The 20,987-nt window shown below is 53.7% G+C and overlaps 1 long non-coding RNA gene across 1 annotated transcript in view; it reads left to right on the forward strand.

Moving 5' to 3' along the window:
* LOC124963399 (uncharacterized) overlaps window positions 1-20,683 on the forward strand; it is a 63,756-nt gene extending 43,073 nt beyond the window's left edge. The window contains exon 3 of the long non-coding RNA XR_007104727.1: window positions 20,573-20,683. This is a non-coding gene — a long non-coding RNA (uncharacterized LOC124963399). The remainder of the gene's footprint in view (window positions 1-20,572) is intronic.
* The last annotated feature ends 304 nt before the right edge of the window (window positions 20,684-20,987 follow it).

A 20,987-nucleotide genomic window follows, 5' to 3' on the forward strand; every position in this document is an offset into this window, starting at 1 on the left:
GCAGAGAATGTTCTAGGTGGAGGGAACAATGAGCCCAGAGGCAGTGCAGGGACAGAGGAACACAGGCGGCCGGTCCAGCAAGCTCTTGGCAGAGATCAGAGATGGGGAGAGGGTGGAACTGTGGCAGCCTCGATCTTAAGGACTCCTGGAAGCCCTGGAGGAGGCCGAGTGTGGGGAGGGCGCATTGGCCACTTCAAGTGTGTGCTGTGATCACTTGGGGATCGTCAAGTTCAAACCAGAAGGCAGATCTGAAGTTGTTCAGGAAAGTAAAAGTAGAACACAAATACAAGATGGGTTATTGTCAGGGGTAGAGTCCAGCGAGGGGCCCGGGCTGCTGTCTGGGGAGCAGCCTCTCTGCTCTGACTTGCCCTAGCCCCCCTCCCTGCTCGGCCCAGCCTATAAATGCAGTGTGAGTCCCATTTAGCCAGCCCCTCCCGCGGCCCGAGTCTCCACAGCCCGCACCTGCACTTCCGACTCTCACACCCCAGCTGAGGTGGAGCGCTCTTCCCACTCTCGGACCAGGAGGGCAAGGTGAGAGGGCCAGCGATGTGCCTACACTAAGGAGGGAGCTGGGCTCAGCCTCTCACTGTGTTTCTAGCCTGGAAGGAGAAATAGGCATCTTTTAGGACAACAAACTTGACCAGCTTGCCTGGGTGGAGTCCTGGCTCTACCACCCCTTGCTGTATGGCCTTGGGCTGGTTAATTAGCCTCTCTATGCATATGCTTCCTCTTCAGTACAATGGTGATAATGGCACCCACCTCTAAGGCTGATGCAGGGCTAAATTGAGAGTAGTGCCTGGCACCGAGTAGGCCCTTATGCATCACTGTCCCCTTGTGGGATGGGCCAGGCCTCTGGGGCCCCTGTTCCGTCCTGGTGCAGCTGCTCCAGGTTATTTTTAGCTGGGAGGCTCTGCCAGTCCTGGTGGTGAGTTATTTTGGGCCCTGCCGCAGCTGCGATGGTCGGGTGGATTCTTGCTGAGGAAGAAGCAGCTCCCCAGGATGGAGGGGCCTGGAAAAGTCCCCTATTTGCAGCTGGTCCCCTCCTTTCCACTCTGGAAACACTGAAGCCATCCTGGGGGTTGCTGAGGTGGGGCAGGATTTCTCCTTCTGGTGGGGAGCCCTAACCTTTCCCACGGGCCTGTGCATCCTGAACCCTGGTCCAAACGTCCAGCTAGGGCCTGGTGAGGCCGTGGAAGTTCTGTGCCCCCTAGGCCAAGGGCACTAGGCCTCCACCATTTTTTTAGGTGTGACTCAGATACCACATGGGCCTCCCAGTGCCTGGAAGTCCGCATTGTGTCCTCAGCCCTCCCAGATCCTCAACCTGGGGAGGCTCAAAGTCACTGGGCTCCTGTTCCCACAGGAATTCAGCCCCTGTGCAAACTTCAGCCTGCCTCTGTGCTTCTCTCCTGGGGAGGAGACACCAGGGGCCCACCTTCTTCCGGCCCCGCCTTCCCTGTCTCCCTTCTTTCTCTCCTTCCCTTCTCTAGTCTCAGGGGCTCCTCTCTTCCTGTCCGTTTAGGAACACAGTAGCTGAGTGTCCCCTGCATCACCTGCAGAGCAGCTCCCCACCTCCTGGAGGCCTTGGGGCCTGAGCCTGTCACCCACTCCAGGGGCTGCCTAATGAATTTTCTAGAACAACGGCAGCCCTCCCCTTTCACCCTGAGGAACTCTGATACCACTAGCTGTTTTTAAAAATCCTTTTCACCTCCTTACATAAGTTTTTCAACCTAACCTTTGTACATATTTATTCTTTTGACTTCTCGTCCTAGTTGGGAGACTCTTTGGAGTCAACAACAAATAGGACAGAGCTGTTCTCTGGGTTTTGGCTGCTGTTGGAAGAACATCCTCCTTCCGCTCTCTTTCCCCACACACTTCTACCCTGCAGGTCGGAGGTCCTGTGGCCAGGAGTCCGTGACTTTGGCAGGGCCCTCCTTCCCCAAAGCAGAGGGAGGGAGGGTCCCGACTTGCCACCGAAGGTCCCCATCTTTTTAGGGACAACTCTGTCAGTGATCAACCTAGAAGGGGCAGGGAGGCCTCAAGGGACTAGTGAATGACACAGGGAGAAAGTCCAGTGTGACAAACCAGGCTCAGGGACAGAAGTGACATCTCAGATTTCAGGGTGTAGAATCTGAGCTCTGAAAAGGATCTCAGAGATGATCTGCTCCAACCATTGACAGATGGCTATGAAGAAACTCATCAAAATGTCTTTATTTCTTTCTCTTTACGGTACTGGGGATTGAACCCAGGGCCTTGTGCATGCTAGGCAAGCACTCTGCCACTGAGCCACACCAGCCCTCTTACTGCTCTACGGTCCCACCAAATTGCCAAGGCTGGCCTTGAATTTACAACCTTCCTGCCCCAGCCTCCCTAGTAGCTGGGATTACAAGCATGCGCCACAGAGTCTGGCTTCCTCAATACTCTTGACTCTAATGCTTCCTTAGGAAAGCTTGAAGGAGAAAGAGAAGAAAAGTTAGACAAAGAAAATGAAATAGATGAGGTGCCAAGTTCAAATGGAAAGCCTCCGGGCTAAGTGAGCCGCCTGGCTGTCTAAGCCACAGCTTGAAAAGGAGGCTGGGACACCTCAGCGCAGCTCTGAACCCAGCACTGACGCGCAAACTGCAGAAAAGGCGAAGGAAGGAGACGGTCACTTCCACGGGCTGTCAGCTGTTAGAGGACAACAGAAAATACATTAGTGTTTACTTGGAAACAAAAACCCCCAAATCCAAAAAACTTCCCCAACTAAACTCTTAATTTCATTAACTCAGCAGAAAATTCATAGATTAGAGGAGTTCAGTGTTACCCCCTTCCTTTCTTATTTCTCATTTCTTTTTTATCTTTATCATTAGGATATGCTTGGCTGCTTAAATGTGTCTAAATTTTACACAGTCAAAATAAAAATTTTCCCTTGGGAAAAAATGCATTGAAGTTTGCCCACGAAGTCTCCTGAAGGGTACAGAAAACCCTGGGGGCTTTTCCATGGGTCTGGCCTAACCTCTCCTTGTTGCACCTGTGGAGACAAGAATGAAGGGACCTCTCTGAGGAGGACAGCAAAATAATAGCAGTACGGCCACAGGAGCCTGGCTCTTCAGATGCCCAGTCCAGCAAGGGCGGCTTCGAGCTGTCAGTCACAGAAGGAGAAGATTAAGGTTTCTCAGGTCCCACCTGTGATTCCAAGAAAATTTAATCAGCTTCCTGGTGACTTCCAAGGTGAGTAAGAAGAGCCAGCTGTTTTTACCTGTTTGCAGCCTGGCCTGATGTTACCTTGGCAACAGCTGTCCACAGGAACATTGCTTCCCTCAGGCACATCACATCCTTCATTGCCAAAAATACGTGTGGCTGTGCGCGGGCAAAGCAGTGTGGGTCTCCTAGGTCCAGCGTGGAGGCTGGCTCCCTTCTACCAAGGACTGCTTATTTATAGCCCAAGGCAAATTTGCCCTAAAAACAGGAGTTTTGCACTATCCTGGCTAATTTTCTTGTAATACTCTTTATGCAAAGATTTTTGCCTTTTGACAAAGGCTTTGTTTGTTTTTAATGGAGCAGGATTGGGCTGAGATCCTAAATGGGGATATTACTGACCCAGCAGAAAACCTACTCTAGCTTATTATACAGACAAGGAAGCCAAAGTCCCAAGAGGAGATCTGAGTTTTCCAAGGTCCATATAGTTTCTTGGCAATGTAGAACTTGAACTTGGCTGAAGTCCTGGTTACCCCTTAAGTTTGTCTTGACGACAGTAACAACACATAGGAACTGTATCCCAACAGATGGGCACAGATTTGTCCATGGACTTCATTAGTGATGGACATACACATTCTGGGTGATGGACATCCAACCTGAGTCACCCACTGGGAGTCCCATTTTCCTGGTTCCCAATACTCCCTTCAACGTCTCAGTAGACTACCAAGAGTTGGGCATCTGGAGTCTATAGGGTTCTGGCAGGAGACAGAACTAAGTGAAATGGGCTGGGTGGGGCTGGTTCCATGGAGGGCGCCTGTGGCATGAAGGACATGCCTGGCCTTGGGGGCATGGGTTTAGGTTCCATTCAGCGAATGATGTGGACAAGTCACATCGTCCTTCTGCTGGTTTTCTGTCTAGCAGGTGCTGATCAGGGCATCTTCCTAGCTCAGTGATTAACCTCCTGGCTATCACAGAGAGGCAGGCCATGTCTGGATTTCCTGAAGTTTGCATCCAGGTTCATGGAGCCTGAGGCTTGTTCATGGGATCTCAGCACGACGTTGCCCTGAGAGAAGGTCTGGAACCTCTTGTTCCTCAGATGAACCCAGAGCCTCTGTGCCTCTTGCTTCCTATGTGTGATTGCTTAGCACTTTGATTCTGTGAGCTGGACCAGTATCTTTCTTATGCATTAATTTTTTTTCAATAAACATAGAGCCAATGTCTGTTTCTTACTACTTTAAGAACACTGATAAATAAAACAGGTACATACATAGTTGTTTGAGTTTCTTCCAGTCGCTATAACAAATTATCTCAAATATATTGACTTACCACAACACAAACTCATTGTCTTACAGTTTTGGAGGTTGGAAGTCTGCGATGGGTCCCCTAGTCGTGGTGTTGGCAGCACTACAGTCCTTCTGGGTGGTTCTCAGGGAGACCCCTGTGCTTCCTCTGGAGGCTGCTGGCATTCCTTGGCTCTGGCCCCTTCCTCCATCTTCAAAGTCAGAGTTTCTCTCACACTGTATCTGTCTTAATACTTGTGCCTTCTTCTTTCGTGGTTGAGTGTCTTTATGATTACATGGAGCCCACCAGTTTAATCCAGCATAGTTCCCCAATTTAAAGTCAACAAATTAGCAACTTCAACTTCACCTGTGACTTTAATTTCCCTTTTCTACAGTGTTTAACGTCAAGTTTTTGTTGCTGTGACTGAAATACCTAACAAAAACAACTTAGAGGAAGAGAAGTTTATTTTGGCTCACCTTTTCAGAGGTTTTAGTTCATGGTTGGCTCAGTCCATTGCTCTGAGGTGAAGCATCCTGGCAGAAGGGCATGGTGGCTAATGGCAGCCAGGAAGCAGAGAGAGAATGAGGGAGGAGCCGGAAGGACAAGATATAATCCCCAAGGGCACACCCTCACTGACCTACTTTCTCCAGTCACACTCTGTCTGCCTACAGTTGCCACCCAGTAGTCCATTCAAGTTATTAATCCAACAAATAGATTGACTCTCTGATTACATTACAGCTCTCATAATCCAATCATGTCACCTCTGAACATTCCCGTACTAACACATGAGTTTTTCTGGAGACATCTCATACCAAACCATAACGCTATAACGTGCAATATTCCCACGTTCCAGGGTTAGGAATGGGCATCTTTAGGATGTCCTTCTGTACACCATGCCCTGCTAGGCTGTAGTATTCAGCAATAAAGTTAAGAACTGGGTATAATCAGAAAAATGAGAGATTATACTCTATTTATGTATAATCTATCAAAATGTATAAAGGCATTCCACTGTCATATACAACTAATTGAAACAAATAAAATTTTTAAAAGTTTTTTTTAAAAAAGAACTGGGGGGCTGGGGATATAGCTCAGTTGGTGGAGTGCTTGCTTTGTAAGCACAAGGCCCTGGGTTCAATCCCCAGTGCCGAAAAAAAAAAAAAAAAAAAAAAAAAAAAAAAAAAAAAATCCCCAGCACCGCAAAAAAAGAACTGGGCCCTGATCTCCAGGCTCTCTACCCAGTTCTGGTGCTGATTCTCGCAGACTCTGGATTTGGAGATGGGGCTCCCTGGTGGTGGATCATGAAATTCCAAAGGTGGCTCTTCCTCCTGTACAAGGAGCTGTACAGGCAGCACCCCCTTTATCAGCTTGTCAGCCTGAGTGCTCTCACCTGGGCGGGAGGGGGCAAAGGAAGCTCACTGTGGTGCATACTAGGGTGTGGCTCGCAGGTTCCAACTCCAGCTGGTTCAGAGAAATTGCACATGGCCACTCGGCCTTCCTGGAGCAGAGGAGAAGGGCAGCAATTGCCTGTCACCCTGTCTCCCTCCAGTCCTGCAAACTGGAGCCAGCAGCTACCCCTGGAGGCTCTGTGCTGGCCAGGCTTTGGGTCTCAGCAGGAACCCCAAGCTCAAACCCTGGTCCATTTGGAGCAGGGCATGAACCTAGGGCCATGCAGAGGAGTGGACATCCTGGCAATAAAGTTTCCTGCCCATGTGAGCTTAGGAAGTCATTTAAAATGTCTGAAAAATGGGGATGGGCTAGGGGTATAGATTGGTGGTAATGCACTTGCCTAGCATGTGAGAGTCCCTGGGTTTGATCCCTAACCCCCCCATACATATCATTAAAATAAAATAAAATGGGGATAAAACTCAGCAGTCAGGGAGAGGAAAGCCCTAAAGTTGTGTTCCCTCAACAGATGCTGGTTCTGCTCAAGGGACCCTTCGGAGATGCCCTGACTTGTCTCCAGGTGCACATGAAAGAGAAAACCTACTGTGTGCTGGGAAGTCCTATGCACACACCTCGTACACACAGGTGCACACATTCAGCTGGCCACTCAGGCTGCAGGGAACCAATGGAGGTGTGAGAACCCAACATGGGTAGTAGAAACACTGGCTGTTGGGGAACCAGGTACCCCTGGAGTTTCAACTCCATGCTTAGTTCCACTCTCTCCTCTTCATCCTGGTCTTTGAGCGGTGTGTTCTGGAACACACTTCCCCTGGTGCATGACTAAAGACTGGCGTTGCTCTGTCAGCCAGGCATCCAGGGGTGATGAGGGCCTCTGAGAAACAGCCTCAGAACAGGGGACCTGTCGGTCCCACTCACATATGTCCCCCCCCATAGGATGTCACTCTGCTGGACTCCTCTGAGGGAAATAGAGGTCATCGTCTCTAACACTGACAGAAAAGGAAGAGGGCCACGGGGCTAGTCCTCTGAAGTCAGAGCAGACCTGCTCCTCTAGAAAGATCTTCAGTGGCCTGAGATCAGGAGGTCAGATGCCCTCTGGAGGCATCTTGCTGACTTGGTGGGCCCACCTTCACTCCCTACCCACACTATTCTGATCTGCAGGCAGCAGGTAAGAGGCCCACAGAGAATCCACCCTGGGGGACGCGACATGTGTTGAGATAAGTAACCCCCCGAGGAAAGCTGTAGACCCAACATGGGAGCTAGTCACTGGGTCACCTACTCAAGGATCTAGGATCCTTGTTTTAAAAAAACAGACAAACCCCCCTTGTTGGTCACTGCCACCCTTCTTCCCACCCAGAGTGACTACGTCCACTTGGCAGGTTCTGGTGACCTTCAAGATGCAGTCTGGCAATATCTCCACAGGTTTGCTTCAGCCTAAAACGGGGGTGGGACAGGAGATTGGGCGTCCAAATCCCATTTCAGATCCCTTCAAGCCCCCTTATTTGGGCCATTCAAGAAACTGCTCTCCTCATGTCTTGAGGGCTGTCCTGTCCAGAACCCCTTTCCCCTCCTCTTCCCAGTGAGATTCAATTTGTTTCTTCCTTTCTTTCTCCAAAAAAATGTCCTCAAGTTCAAGTTAGTTCCCAGTGCTAGACAGAGGTCCTGTTTTTGCATCGTTGTTGTAAAGCCCCTTTCCCAGTTGGGTGCAGAGTGCATGGTGCCTGGTGCCTGTCTGTCCCTACTATGGAAGCTGGAAGATAGAACCCCCCTCTTTTGCCCTGACAGTAGGACTTGCAGTTGTGACTTGGGTGGGGGTCTTTGTACCCTGACTGATTTGTGGGTGGCAGAGGTGGCCATCATCATGGGCTCCAGATGTGGAGCCCAGGATGTGAAAGGACTAGACCAAAAGCCACAAGAGCCTGGCTAGGTGCCTACCAGAACAAACGTCTGCTGTTTGCTGTTGACAGCCAGGATTGGTTCTGTGCTGGGGGATTCTGCTGATCTCTGCTGAGGCCCGGTGCTTTGACCTTTTCTAATGTGGCATACACACTATCAGTGACAATGGCTTTGATTTATGAAGCTCCTGCTGGGGACCAAGAGCTTGACAAATGCTCTCTCTGGCTGATTCAGCCCTCCTGGGGTCTGAGAACTGCAGTGGACTCTGCAGGCTCCCTTGGCTGGAGCAAGTGGACCTGACCAAAGGGTCTACCTGATACCGCCGATATCCATGGTAGGACTTTGCCACACAGTGATGCTTGGAAGTCTTTAAGGGTGGAGGTGCTCAGGCCCCTGTGGCAGGGAGGGGGCAGGCCCATGGCCTCAGTACAAGGTCAAGTCCCCTTCCAGGGAAGCCTAGGAATGCCTTGGTGCATGAACAATGGCCAGGTGTTCTTTAACATTCCTTCCATGGAGACAAGGGGTGACCTGCATCCCCTTCCCCTGGATTCAGTGGACTCTAACTGCTCTGGTCAGGGGAATGCAGCAGAAGGCACATGGTTTGTCTGGACCCGGCCTTGGGAGGCTGGTGGTCCCCACGCCTCCTACCTGGCACTCTCTCTGGGAGTCCTGCACCACTGTGGGAAGACCTGTCACCATCGTCTTGGGGCTGTGACATCATTTACATACAAACAGTGGACATGTGTTGGGGCTGCATATCCAAAATATTTTTTTTATCGGTAACCACATGGCCCCTCAGGGAAGGCAAGATTGGCGAGGGAAAGGGATGTGGCAGTGAGGAGCATGGTGGTTGCAGATGGCGCCCTCTTGCCAAAAAAGCCTGCGTGGCCTCTGAGAAAGGGCGCGTTGCAGCAGCTGAGTAGAAGGTCACCGTGGTGCTGGCCAGCCAGAGACCATTGCCTTCCCAGCTTCAGGAGGTACTGGCTGGGATTTGGAGATGGCCACAGCAGGAGACAGAGGCAGAACTCCCCCCAGCTGAACTATGACACTTAAGAGTTCTCATCCTGAAATCCCTTGTCCACACGATCCTGGAGGTCTGATTCTATTCAGTGCTGGTCTCCGCAGGCACGTGATCTGGCGATTCTCAGCACCTTGGCCCAGCGGTCATTAAGTCCTCCGATGGAGGCTGCACTGACCCACTGTAGTTGGTCCCTGCCAGCCCCTGACCTCGCCAAGGACCTGGGGACAGGTAGGCTCAGTTTTAGTTTTCTCTCTCTATCCAGTCAGATAGGTGCAAAGCTCAGTCCTGCTGTTATGTGCTGAGTTTGCCTTGTCCTTGTCAAAGCCACTGACAGCGAGCTCTGTCCCCAAATGTCTCCCATGTTGAGTGCCTTTACCCAGGTAGCTGTGCTCAGGGGCACCTCTACCAAGCACAACCAGCTCCCCTGCAGGCCCTGCAGCTCCTGCACAGAGAAAGGGCCAGGGCAGCCGGGCCTGGAAGGTGGCTGGTGGGGAGGCCCCGTGTGCACAGCCCCGTGCACAGCCCCGACCTACTGTGGGGCCTGGCAAGTACTCATCTCTGGGACTCGCAGCCCAGGCTCTCTGCAGCCCTTTGTCACCAGAAGCCACTGTGATCCACCCAAAGCTGACACTCCTGTGGCTTCACTGTGCAGGAGACACTTTCCCACACTGGACTCCTTCTGATCATCCCAGTAGCTCCACAAGACTCACGATCTCCTTGGCCTCAGATCGGGGAACTGAGGTCTGGGAGAGAGCAAGCCACTGACCCAACGTCCCTGAGCTGGTGGAGACGGGGGCCTTGTCTGGATCCCAGCTCACTCACTGCTGTCATGGGGGCTGAAGGTGGGCAGAATGACTGCTCTGGATTCACGCAGGGCCCCTGCTGCCGGTCCATCTCTGAGCTCTCTCCTCTGGTGCCACGCTCCCTCCAGGGTCTGGTCATGGTCCTGAAGTGGAGAAGCTCAGGGGTGCCCCAACAGGCTGAGAGGGACTTCCTCCTGCCCTCACCCAAACCCAGCTCACTCTCCTTCCACAGCCAGTTAAAGGTTCCCGTACAAAAGGGGCTTGTCCTGGAGCCGGCCTTCGGTTGCCACACTGCCCTGGGGAGGGACACAGGCTGACCTACCACCTGACCTCATTTTCAGGAGAGCTTTTACCAGAGAAGTTGACCACTCCTGTCACTGGGTGGGGACTCGTCGACTGTGACCTGGGTAAGTTTAGGGGCTGCTCCTCCTAGCAACCCTGTAAGCCCCATTATCTTAATGAGAAGACTCAAGTTCAGAGAGAAAAAGTGATTTGTCTGAAGATACACAGTTAATAAGTGAAAAATCTGGAATTACAAACCAGGCCTGTCTGGATGTCACCCTGCAGCAGCCATAGCCTTTGGAGCCAGAGAGATAGAGGGACAATGGCAAGTCAACAACAGTGGGTCTCTGGGGACAGGAATCAGAATCTACCCCTTAGTCCAGGAACAGACTTTCAGACAGATGTGGGGTCCCCCCTATTTTTTTTAAAAATGAGGTCATTGAAGATGTGACTAGCGAAGATGAGGTTCTACTGGAGTAGGGTGAGCTCCAAACCAATATGATGGTGTCCTTATAAAAGAGTGCCTTTGGACACAGCTATGCACCCGGGGAGAAGTCACGTGGACATGAAGGCGGAGGTTGAGGAGAGACATTTACAAGCCACAGAATGCCAAAGATGGCGAGCAAACCACTGGAAGCAGGGACACGCCACTTGTCCAGGCTCCCTGGCAAGTTGGCACGACTTGACTCCTCCCTGGAGTGGCCAGCGGGGAGGAGGAGGGCAGGAGAGCGAGCTGGGAGGGGTGCAGGCCTCAGGTGTGCCTGGTCCAGCCACTTCCTGGCTCAGCAGCCTCCTGCTCCACGATCATATTCACCTCCCAGGACCATTCGTGCTAGAAGAGTGGAAAATGAGCAAGCTCTCAGGATCGCAGCGTCATTATTAACAGATGCCAGTGTCCAACGCCAGCAGAAGGGATTCGTGTCGCGAGCAGCCAGGTGCAGGGCACTGGACACAGCTCAGGGCCACAGGCTTGGCCTTCTCCCACAAAGACCAGGGCTTAAGACCGAGCTGGGAGAAGGAAGGCTGGGGAGAAGTGGACTGGGGCCGGGCGGGTGCACCCTGTCTTGGGACTGACACCAGCTCCAGGTCCAGGGAGCGACAGCAGGGGAGATGGGTGGTGGTCGAGCCCCTCTGTGGATTCTGTTCTGGTGCTGAACTTGCACCAGGACCCTGTTCTGACATCCTCGTGCCTGGCTTCTCCTGGAAAAGAAGCTGATCTGGGCGAAACAACAAAGGAACGAGTGAGGGGCGCGTGGCAGAGCCAGGCGGGAGGGGAATCCTGACTATGGCTGTTCTGGGAACCGGTCCACATCTGAGAAGTCCCAAGGTCACCCCAGGGGAAACGGGAGCTTGTGTCCTAGCTTCCCCCAGTTCTATCTTCTCTTCTCACCTCCTGGCAGTGTGGTTCCCTCCTATAGAAACTCCATAGGTTGTGAACCTACTGTGTGTCGGTTCTGGGGACTGAAAGATGACCGTGAAGACCTTTGTGCTGAATTTTCTCAACAACTCCAAGAAGCAGGTGTCATGACCCCAATGTGCCCAGGAGGGAAGAGGGGCTAGTGGTGTGGGGCCTTCCCAGACTGTGGGATGCGGTACACCATCTGAGGACCAGGTGGGGAGGGGAGCCGGCATCAGAGCTTCAAACAGGACAGCCATTGCCACTTCCCACCCCGAGGCTCAGGGACACGGTCTCCGTCCAGGGGCCAGAATGCTTCAAAGGCCCTTGCTTTGGCCTCTACTCCCACTTGCCACTTTAAAAGTAATCTAGAAAGAAAAAGATGAAAGTTTCTATTTTTGATGAGACACCAATGAAATGGAGGCTTTTAAATTATTAAAATTCAGAAATAAATTATTTATTCAGGTCAGATACGAAAGCGCCTTTCACCGCATGAACATTAACCCCCAGCACACAGTTACCGACTTGCTTGTTATGCTCTGGCAGTCGTGTCTTCTCTCTGGACCTCTGTGCTCTCATCTGTAAAATGGGTGTCGGGCAGAGGGTTGGACTGGGTGGTCTCTAAGGACTTCTAGAGATCTGGAGGCACCTGAAGACCCAGGCAAAGCAGGCTTCCTCCAGGAAACCCTCCCAGCACCCCTGGTGCCGACAGCCTCCTCCTACGCCCCTGTCAAAGCTCTGACCATGTACATGCCTGTCTCTCCACCAGACTGGGGTTCCTTGAGTTCTGGACCAAGTTGTGAATTTCCACATCTCCGTGACCCAGCACAGTGCCTGGCGTAGGGTCCAGGAAGCATGTGTTGAGTGAATGAGTGAGCGGGTGTGCGAGGAATGTGGTTCCCTGGTCCTATCCTGTAGGGAGGGGTGGCTGGTGGCCTCGGGGCCTGGCCCACGAAGCTCCTCTAAGTTTGGACCACCATATGTCCCTAAGATTTCTGAGATTATTTCCTCCTGAGGACTCAAGTTGGGAGGAAAGATATTGGGTTGCCAAGGCAACAGACTTTTTCCCTGCCTGGGCAAACATTTCCACAGAAACCTCAGGAGATGCTGTCAGCCTGGTGAGGACTGCCGCTCCTCCCACACGCACGACAGCCTCTGAGCCCAGAGCCGGCCCTCTGCCGCCCGAGGTTCTGTGCGCTCTCCCCGGTTGGCATCGCCCCAGCCCCCTGCAGTCACCCTGTTTTCCGCTGGTCCCTAGGCCTGTGCATTCCCGGCTCATAGCCTCCCCAGTGAGGGGGCACCCAGGCCTGTGCAGCCCCTTCCTCCACATCTCTGCTAACAGCCCTGGTCCATCATCAGGGGGAGACTAGTTCAGAGAGAAGTCCAGGACGCCCTCCCCTGCCCAGGTGCTTCCTCCGACATCAGGTGAGAGCAGGAGGCTAGAGGGTCAGCCAGACCCTCACTGATTGCGGTCCCCAAGCCAGTCGTTCCCTTCGGCTCCCACTCTCCAGCTCACCCTGATGCTCTTTACCTTGGCACGAGCTCAGTATAGGTGGTTGCCAGTGGGGAAAGGGTGAGGGGCCAGGGTGGCACTAAGAGGGGACACAGAGGTCCCAAAATCTGACCTTGTGTGGTCATCCAGAGATCAGATACAAGTTCATAGCTTGATGCTCTGGTCCGGTCATCCTAGAGTTGACCCCATCATCCCAAAGCACTCTGGCCCCCACCGGGACCCCATTGCCAGCCCCAAACCTCCAACACCTCCTCCCCCGAGATCTGTGGATCCGTGGTGTTCTGCTGCCCACGCAAAGCCTGCCTCCCAGTGCAGCACATCCAGCTCCCATCTCCATGGCAACGTCCGCCACCCCCGAGCAGGACCACTGTGCTCAGCTAACCTGAGGCCTGGCCCTGCTCTCCAACCGCACATTTGGTTGTGTGGGGAGAGGCACCCACATGCCTGCTCAGGCCAAGATTCAGTACTTGCTCGTATACCTGCCTCCCCCAAACAGGCTGGAGCCACAGCACCTGGGTGTGCACAGGTGTATGTGTGCCTGTGTGTAACTCTGTGGTCCAAGGCACCAGACCCCGGTCTGACTTCCTGTGTGTCAGGGAGGGTCCGTGGGGCCTGGGAGCCCGCCAGCCATGACTAAACATGTGTCGTTTCTGCGTCCTTTGTGTGGGTTTGCTGTGTTTGCTGGTGTGCCTGCGTCTCTGGGTTGTAATTGCCTGTCTGCTCTGTGTCTTCAGCAGGGTGCAGGGCTGTCACGTACCCCCGTGTTTGTCTGATTTGCGGAGATGACTGCTCCTTTACTTCAACAACAGGAAAGCGACTGGGCTCCAGCCTGCTCTCCTGGGGAGTTCGGGCCCTGCTGTCACTTTTGCGGGGCCCCCACCCAGGGCGAGCAGCTAAGCCAAGGTCATGACAAGTTCAGCCATGGCCCTGGGAGCCCTCACCGTTCTGAGGTGCCACCTGACTCCACCTTCCTGTCCAAAATGGGAGCTCTAGGAAGGGCTGGGCCAACATCAGGGGAAGGCAAGTTTAGTCCTGGTTCTCATAACCGCTGGCTGCGTGACCTTGCACAGGACAGTTTCACTGTCCAGCTCTGCTTGGCAGTATTCCACCAAACGGTGGTTGGCTACCTTCTTGATGCTCAGCACCTTGCAGGTTGCCGATGATGGTCCCCAGCTGAGCAGAAGGCTGAAGTGCAAAGGGGCAAAACTGCAGGGGGCGCTAGGGAGGCAGGGTCTGGCCCCACAGCCTCTGCTGTCACCCGCCTCTCCCTGTGGCGTCCACCCAGACTGGACCAGGTTCTCCAGGCAGACCGGGCCCTCTGTGCTGCTGGCCACTGCCCAGCCAACCCCTGCCAATCACTCCCTGTCACCAGGGCCTAGGGCTGAGGCTAGGGAGGGGCGACCGGGGATGAAGGGCACCAGCTGGCTCTGCCAGGAGGCCCCTCCTCTCCCTTTACTGCTGACAGGGCCATATATCAAGAGAAAAGTGTCAGAGAGAGAAAAAGGCAAAGCTGTCAGGCTCCGCAGGCTGGTGAGCAACAGCGCATGCCATTCTGACTTCCAGGACTCCGCGGGGGAAGAGGCCAGGCCCAGGTTGGAGGCAGCAGAGGGACGAGTCAGCAGAGCTGGGGTCAAGGAAGCGGGAAGGGTCGAGGAACCCGGCAGTGTCTGAGGGTCGGACCTCAGACACTGGCTCTTACCACACAAGGGGAAGGGGGCATGGGTGATGGTCAGTGTGTGCCTGCACCCAAGAAGGAGTAGCCAAGTCCTGCTCACCAACGACCAAGGTCAGAACCAAGATGGGGCACAGGCCGGCATCAGGGGCTCTGGCATTGGAGAGCTGATCCTTTCCTAGGAGAGCCACCAACCAGGGAGGCCAGTGGAGGAGGCGTGGAGGAAGGTGTGACCCTTAGGGTCCTCACAACCGTGGAGAGCTCCATGCTGGGGGACAGCAGGAGCAGAGGCCTGGGTTTGCCAGGGGGCTGGGTCAGATGGGCAGCTTTGCACCTGGGCTCCAAGCACAGGGCACAGAGCAGGCTCCTCAGGACTCCCTGTGCAGACTGATCGCTGGGCTCTGGTTAAAGTACACATCTTGGGGCTGGGTTGTGGCTCAGTGGTAGAGCGCTTGCCTGGCACGTCTGAGGCACTGGTTCGATCCTCAGCACCACATAAAAATAAATGAATAAAATAAAGGCACTGTGTCCATCTACGACTTAAAAAAAAAAATACACATCTTGACTCAGCAGGTCTGGGCGAAGGCCTGAGCTTCTGTCCTGTTAACCAGCTCCTGGTGGGGGGCCTCTGCTGCTACCCGACCACACAGTAGCAAGGGTGGGTCGAGGTGTCAGACTGTGGGTCTGAACTCGGATCTGCCCCTTGTTAGTCATACTAGTGGGCAAGTGACTTACCCCTCCTGGGCCTCAGTTTCCTGCCCTATAAAATGGGGATACATGTAGCACCTACTTGGAAGGGGTGGCTGTGAAGATGGAGAAGTTGCCGGGTGGAGCGCCAGGACCAGAGCCTGTGGATGTGCTCCTGTCCTGACCTGCGGGGCTGAACGTGTGCCTTTCATGGCAGATGACGGGCTGCTCTAGAGTCCTCAGCAGTGAAGAGAGTGATATGACCAAACCTCATTTAAAGGACTTTATGTGAACTGCGTTGGGAAGGGAGTGGGAGGCTGCGCCAGGCCTGGAGGGAGAGCGGGAGGCCCTGCTGCAGCAGGGGAGGAGGCCGTGGGCTGGGCCCGGTGGCAGGACGGAGGGAGCAGGCGGGGAGCACAGACATCACTGCCACCACGTGACCTGCAGCTCTGCACCGCACAGGACCCTCTGGGCTGGGGTGGAGCCGCCGCCTGCTGACTGTTGCTTTGCTGTGCTGACTTGTTCAGCAGGGGGCCCATCCCGGGAGCCCCTCGTCACCACTTCCCAGTCCCAGCCTCCTGGGCCTGCAGGGACTCTGGACGGCCCAGCTCAGCTCACCTGCATTTGCACAGGTGTGAGGGTGTGCGCAAGACAAGGGAGCACATGCGTGTGAGCCTGTGGGCCCGCGGTTTGGGAGAGGAGGAAGGAAGCATCGGCTATGCGGTTGTTGCAGTGGATCCTGGAGGGAAGGTTAGTCCTGTCCTAAGGGGATTTAATTAGCTCGCTCGTTCTCCAATGGTTCACCCGTCCTACTATTACTTTCTCCCAAAGGGAACGAAGTGCTGGCCGGGCCCTCACAGAAAGCATGCAGTTCCAGAGGCACCTGCATGTGCTAATGTGATACCCAGAGTGGCAGACGCCCCGTCCCTCATCACCCAGGGGCTGGTTGAGAGGTGGACCTTGCTCAGCAGGTCCGGGTGAGGCTGAGACTCTGCTCTTCCAGGAATTTCCTTCCCCTTCTGGCGTGACTTTGAAGCAAGATTACAGTTCATGATGCGAGCCCATTGGATGTCCTCTACAGCCGTGGCCCCGCCCACCTTCTTTGGGGGTTGCACCTACCTGTATTGTCCTCCTGCCCCTCAGGTCCCCACCTGTGGTGGGGAGAGGGCGGTGCATTCTGCTCCTGGCTGGGCTGACAGAAAGGAGAACCATGAGCCACCTGGGCAGTCCTTCAATTCAGAGGACGTTTTCTTTGCTGCTTCAGCTGGGGGTGAGGTCCTTTGTCCTCATGTGGTCCCCCAATCCTTGGAACGACCTCATAAATGAGGGACAGTTTGAACGGGAGAAGCCCAGCCAGACTTTATACTCCAGGGATTTCTGGAACACCAGTTAGAGGGTCACTTCTTGGTCTAGAGGAAGGGAAATATCCACTCTCGCCACCCACCCCAGAAACACAAGGTTAGAAGGACATGACCAGCCACGACGTAGTAAAATATAAGGGAAAGACACCTGCCCCATATGGCTGCCCCACCTCTATTAATCCTCCCTGTTAGGTGGCCCCCGCTTTCCAGGAAGTGTCCACATGGACGCCTGTTGGAGATGGCTTGCCTGGTCTGCATCCCAGGCTCTCCCGCCGGTTCGACCTTGACTGCCTCACATCAACGTAACAAATATCAGACTTGCCCACCAAATCATCCACAGTTCCTGCAACACTTGAGAGTTGTAGCAGGGTGAGTGCGGATGTTGATTCCTGCTTTTCCCCTTCTGAAGCACCCAGACAGCCACAGCCAGGGTGGCAAGGCTGCAATTTTTTGTTCTTTCTGCAGCCCAGGTCTGACCACCCAGTTCTTGCTGATCCTTTTCTGGAGGTGTTTCATTCTCTTTCAGCCAAGGGCCCAGGTACCGGTAGCATCTCTTTATATGACTTAGAGAAGGGTGCCCCTTCTGGACAGACACAGTCCTGTGGGTACACAGTGTGGCAAATGAAAGGCAGGCTGGATTCTAACCCTACTCATCCTTACAAGAGCCAGTGCTCTTGTGCAGTTGACAACCTGTACAATGGTGTGTGATCTCTCTGCCATGTACCACACACTCTATTCAGGAAGTATAGAAATGCCTGGTCCTGGCATAAAGCAGAGCCCTTTAGTTCAGGTTCTTGTCCATGTGATTTCACCTGAGCCTTGGTCTTCCCTCGTAGGCCTTAGGCTTTAGCTGGGGAAATGACTGTGCTGGAGCCCTTGGGTGTGAGCCCCAGGCAGCTAGTCAGTGACCGTGTGACTGAGGGGGTCCTCTTCTTGTTCCTGTCTTAGTCACCTGTAGGCATCTCCAACCTGCACAGTTTTATTATAGAACTGAATGTACTCTGGAGGCTGGGGACTAGCCATCTTCACTGAGCAGGCAGGTATCTTGAAAACCCCTGAAGGCTATAGGCTCCCGCACCCCACCCAAGAATGCAGCAAAATCCTAAAATTTCAAGGTCCTTCTTGCCCCGCTAGATCCGCTGGAATGCCTGGTAGAGACGGGCCAAGGCGGCCCCGCCCGCTCCACGATGCTCCATCCATTGGGTTTCCACAGAGTACAGTGCAGAGACACGCGTAGCCTTCGGGAAACATCCTACGTTCTCTCACTGGTGCATTGTTCCTCCAAATGATCATTCCAGAAACCCATTCCTTTGTCTTGGCAATAATAACCCAGTTCCCAAGGCACCACATGGACAAGCACAGCCTTCATTTCCAGACCGAACCCTCCCGGCTGTGAGTGGAGCTGGCTCTGTCTGCACCAAGCCAATGCACCAGGCCCACATGACCACCCGAGGAGCACCTGAGCACTGGAGCTCAGGTGGTTCCACCATCGGCACAATCCTCTCCGAGCTGCAACGTAGTAAAATAAATAAACAAATAGGGCAGATCATGCTCTGCGTGCAGAGGCTGGACCAGGGAGCCTCCGTGGCGAATTGCAGCTGGCATTCCAATGTCTGGGCACCCGGGAAGAGCTCTGGGGGGAAAGCATGAGCCAGGCTCCCCAGAGGAGCCAAAGATGAGCGCCACTCGACTATGCAAACAAAATTAACTCTGCTTACCAAAGGCCCTCCTTGCCAATATGAAGTTGGATTTCTATTAGTCCCCAAGGGCCGCGTGCATAGACGCAGACGCCTTGCTGAGCTTGCGAGGGGCCTGCCTGAGGTGCTGGGAGCAGACAGCCCTGCCTGTGTATTTAACAAGCACTGGGGCTTTCTTTGGGCTCCAAGGCCAAGTTCATTATCCAAGGAACAAGTGGAATGTGAAGGCGGCCGGAGCCCATTAGGCAGCCCCTGGAGCCCACACTGCTGCGGCCTCCACGCCAAGGAGCCTGGCACAGAGGCAGGAAGGCGGGCTGGCTCCGCCCCACACCCTGCTCACCTCCCATCCTGGTGCTGAGCCTGAAAGCCACCTGCCTCCCTCAGACCCCAGAGCACCCAGGACCCTACCACATGCATCCTTCCCATTCAGAGGCAGGAGGGGGCGTCTTCTGTCTGACTTCCAACACAAATCAACGCCTACCTCTTGCTGGTCGTCTCCCATTTATGCCTTAAGCAGTAAACAAGAACCACCTACGTGTTTCTAGTCTTCCTTCATTCCTGCACCCCAAACACAGTCCGACCTCCCCGACTGTCTGCCGCTCTCATGACCCGTGATCCCACTCCCAAAGCCCCTTGGGGCACAGCCGTGTAGATCTCCCTCCCACCAAGCTACCTTCAGAACATGCGCACCGTTTTTGGTACCAGGGATTGAAACCCCGGGGGTGGGGGTAGGGGTGGGGGTTAACCACTGAGCCATCTCCCAGCCTCTTAATTTTATTTACAGACAGGGTCTCACTGAGCTGCTGAGGCTGGCTTTGTGCTTGTGGTCCTCCTGCCTCAGCCTCCCGAGCCCAGCACATCACACTCTTGTTGTGGCAACTGCCTCCCGCCATAAGCCCACCCACCTCCTCTGCTTGCTGCCCCACGGCCTCTCTGCTGCCTGCCCCCAGCTGCCACCTGCAGGAAGCCTTCTCCCACATGCCCAGGCTGGGCTGGGGCCCCTCGGCGCCCACAGGCCTCCCTCGACTGCCACCGTCACCTCACTGACCCCACCACGGTGGCTGCTGCAACGCACCTGTCACCCCTTCTGACACCACCCTGAGGAGTGCCCGGGACAGGGACAGAGGTCCTAACTGTGATCCTAGCACAGACACTGAAACACACTCAGCCTTCAGCAGGTGAATGGACGCTAGATCAGGCCAACCATCCCAGTTAGTGGGAGAACGAAATTCTAGGGAAGGGGAAGAGAAAATGTATTTACGTCCATATCTCTGGGTTTTCACTAAATGCTTTGATTTCAATGTCTCCTCCAAAACCCACATGAAGATGTAATTGCCATTGTAACCACACTGAGATGGGTCTTTAGGAGGTGACTAGGTCACAAGGGCTTTGCCCTTGTAAGTAGATTAATGGAGTGGGTTAGTCATGGAAGGAGTGGGTTCCTGATAGATGAAGGTCAGCCCAATTTTCCTCTCCCATACTTGTGCTCACTTGCCCTTCTGCTATGTTATGACACAACACAGAGTCCTCTGAGGTGTTGGCACTGCTTGGACTTCTCAGCCTCCAGAACTGGGAGAAATACATTTATTTTCTTCACAAGTTACCCAGTCTGCAGCATTCAGTGATAGTAACATCAAACTCAAAAATAAAATACACAAAACACTGAAGTTCTCACAGTTTTGCAAATGAGCTTCCTGGCTCCTTGTGCCTGGAACAGGGATGCTGTTGTTGAACCCTGCAACCTCTGAGCTGGGATCTGGAGAAGTTTTGCCACAGAAGAGAGAAAGTTATGATCTAATCTTTGTGACTTGGATCTCATGTAGCTAAAAGTTGTTCTGTGATAAGTTCTTAAAAATCAAATGCCACTGAAGTGCTGTGGAAGGTGTGTTCCTGGCTTCAGTGCCCCTGCTGATGCAGAGAAACTCCTAGAAGAGGAGTAGAGTCCCACGCTCAGTCAAGGTGGAAGTAACAGCCACCATCCTGCCTCACAGGTTGATCAAATGAGACTGTGGTGTGAAAGCACTTTGCAAACCATAGTTGCTACTCTAAAGCTGACTGCCAGTCATTAAATTCTACCTTAAAGGGAACACACACACACACACACACACACACACACTCACACACACACACACACACACTCACACACACACTCACACACACCACACACTCACACACACCCCAGTCTTTTGTGTAAATATCCACGTTTAGCTCCAGGGGCTGCTTAGAGCTGGGAACACCTGTACCTTAGACAGCCAGCTGGCAAGTCACTCAGCTTCAACAAGTCCTGAGATGCTGGGCACAAAATTAGCCTTTTGTCATGGAAAGCAAGGTTGGGGTCCATTCTGTCATGAGCTAAAGGCAGTGGACACTCCCTTTCTTCTTTTCCAGAACCTTCACAGACTTGGTGGCAGCTCCCCCCACCCTCTGCCCTGGGACCTTCTGCATCGCACAGCCTGACCCGGACTCGACAAGTTTCAAAGCAGTTTCTCCATGTTGATAAGACAATGAATGGAGGCCTGTTTTAAGCCTACGCTCTTCTGAGCTCTGCAGCTGAGCATCCTCCCTGTTCCCCTCATCTTGCCCTGCCAGAGGCAGAGGACATGATGCCAGCCGGAGGGCACTGGCCTGGGTTTGTTCTCTGTCCTTCCTGTGGACCTGCCAGCTCCCACACAAGTCCCGTCCCTCCCATGACCCCTTTTCTCCAAAGTCCAGTGGGTCCGGCAACAATTCTTGCCTCAGAGAGTTCTGATGAGATCCCCAAGACAGAAGGTCAACGGGGGACAAATTTGAGATTATTGAACCA

Source organism: Sciurus carolinensis, chromosome 13 (genome assembly GCF_902686445.1).
Source record: "Sciurus carolinensis chromosome 13, mSciCar1.2, whole genome shotgun sequence".
Lineage (NCBI taxonomy): Eukaryota > Metazoa > Chordata > Mammalia > Rodentia > Sciuridae > Sciurus > Sciurus carolinensis.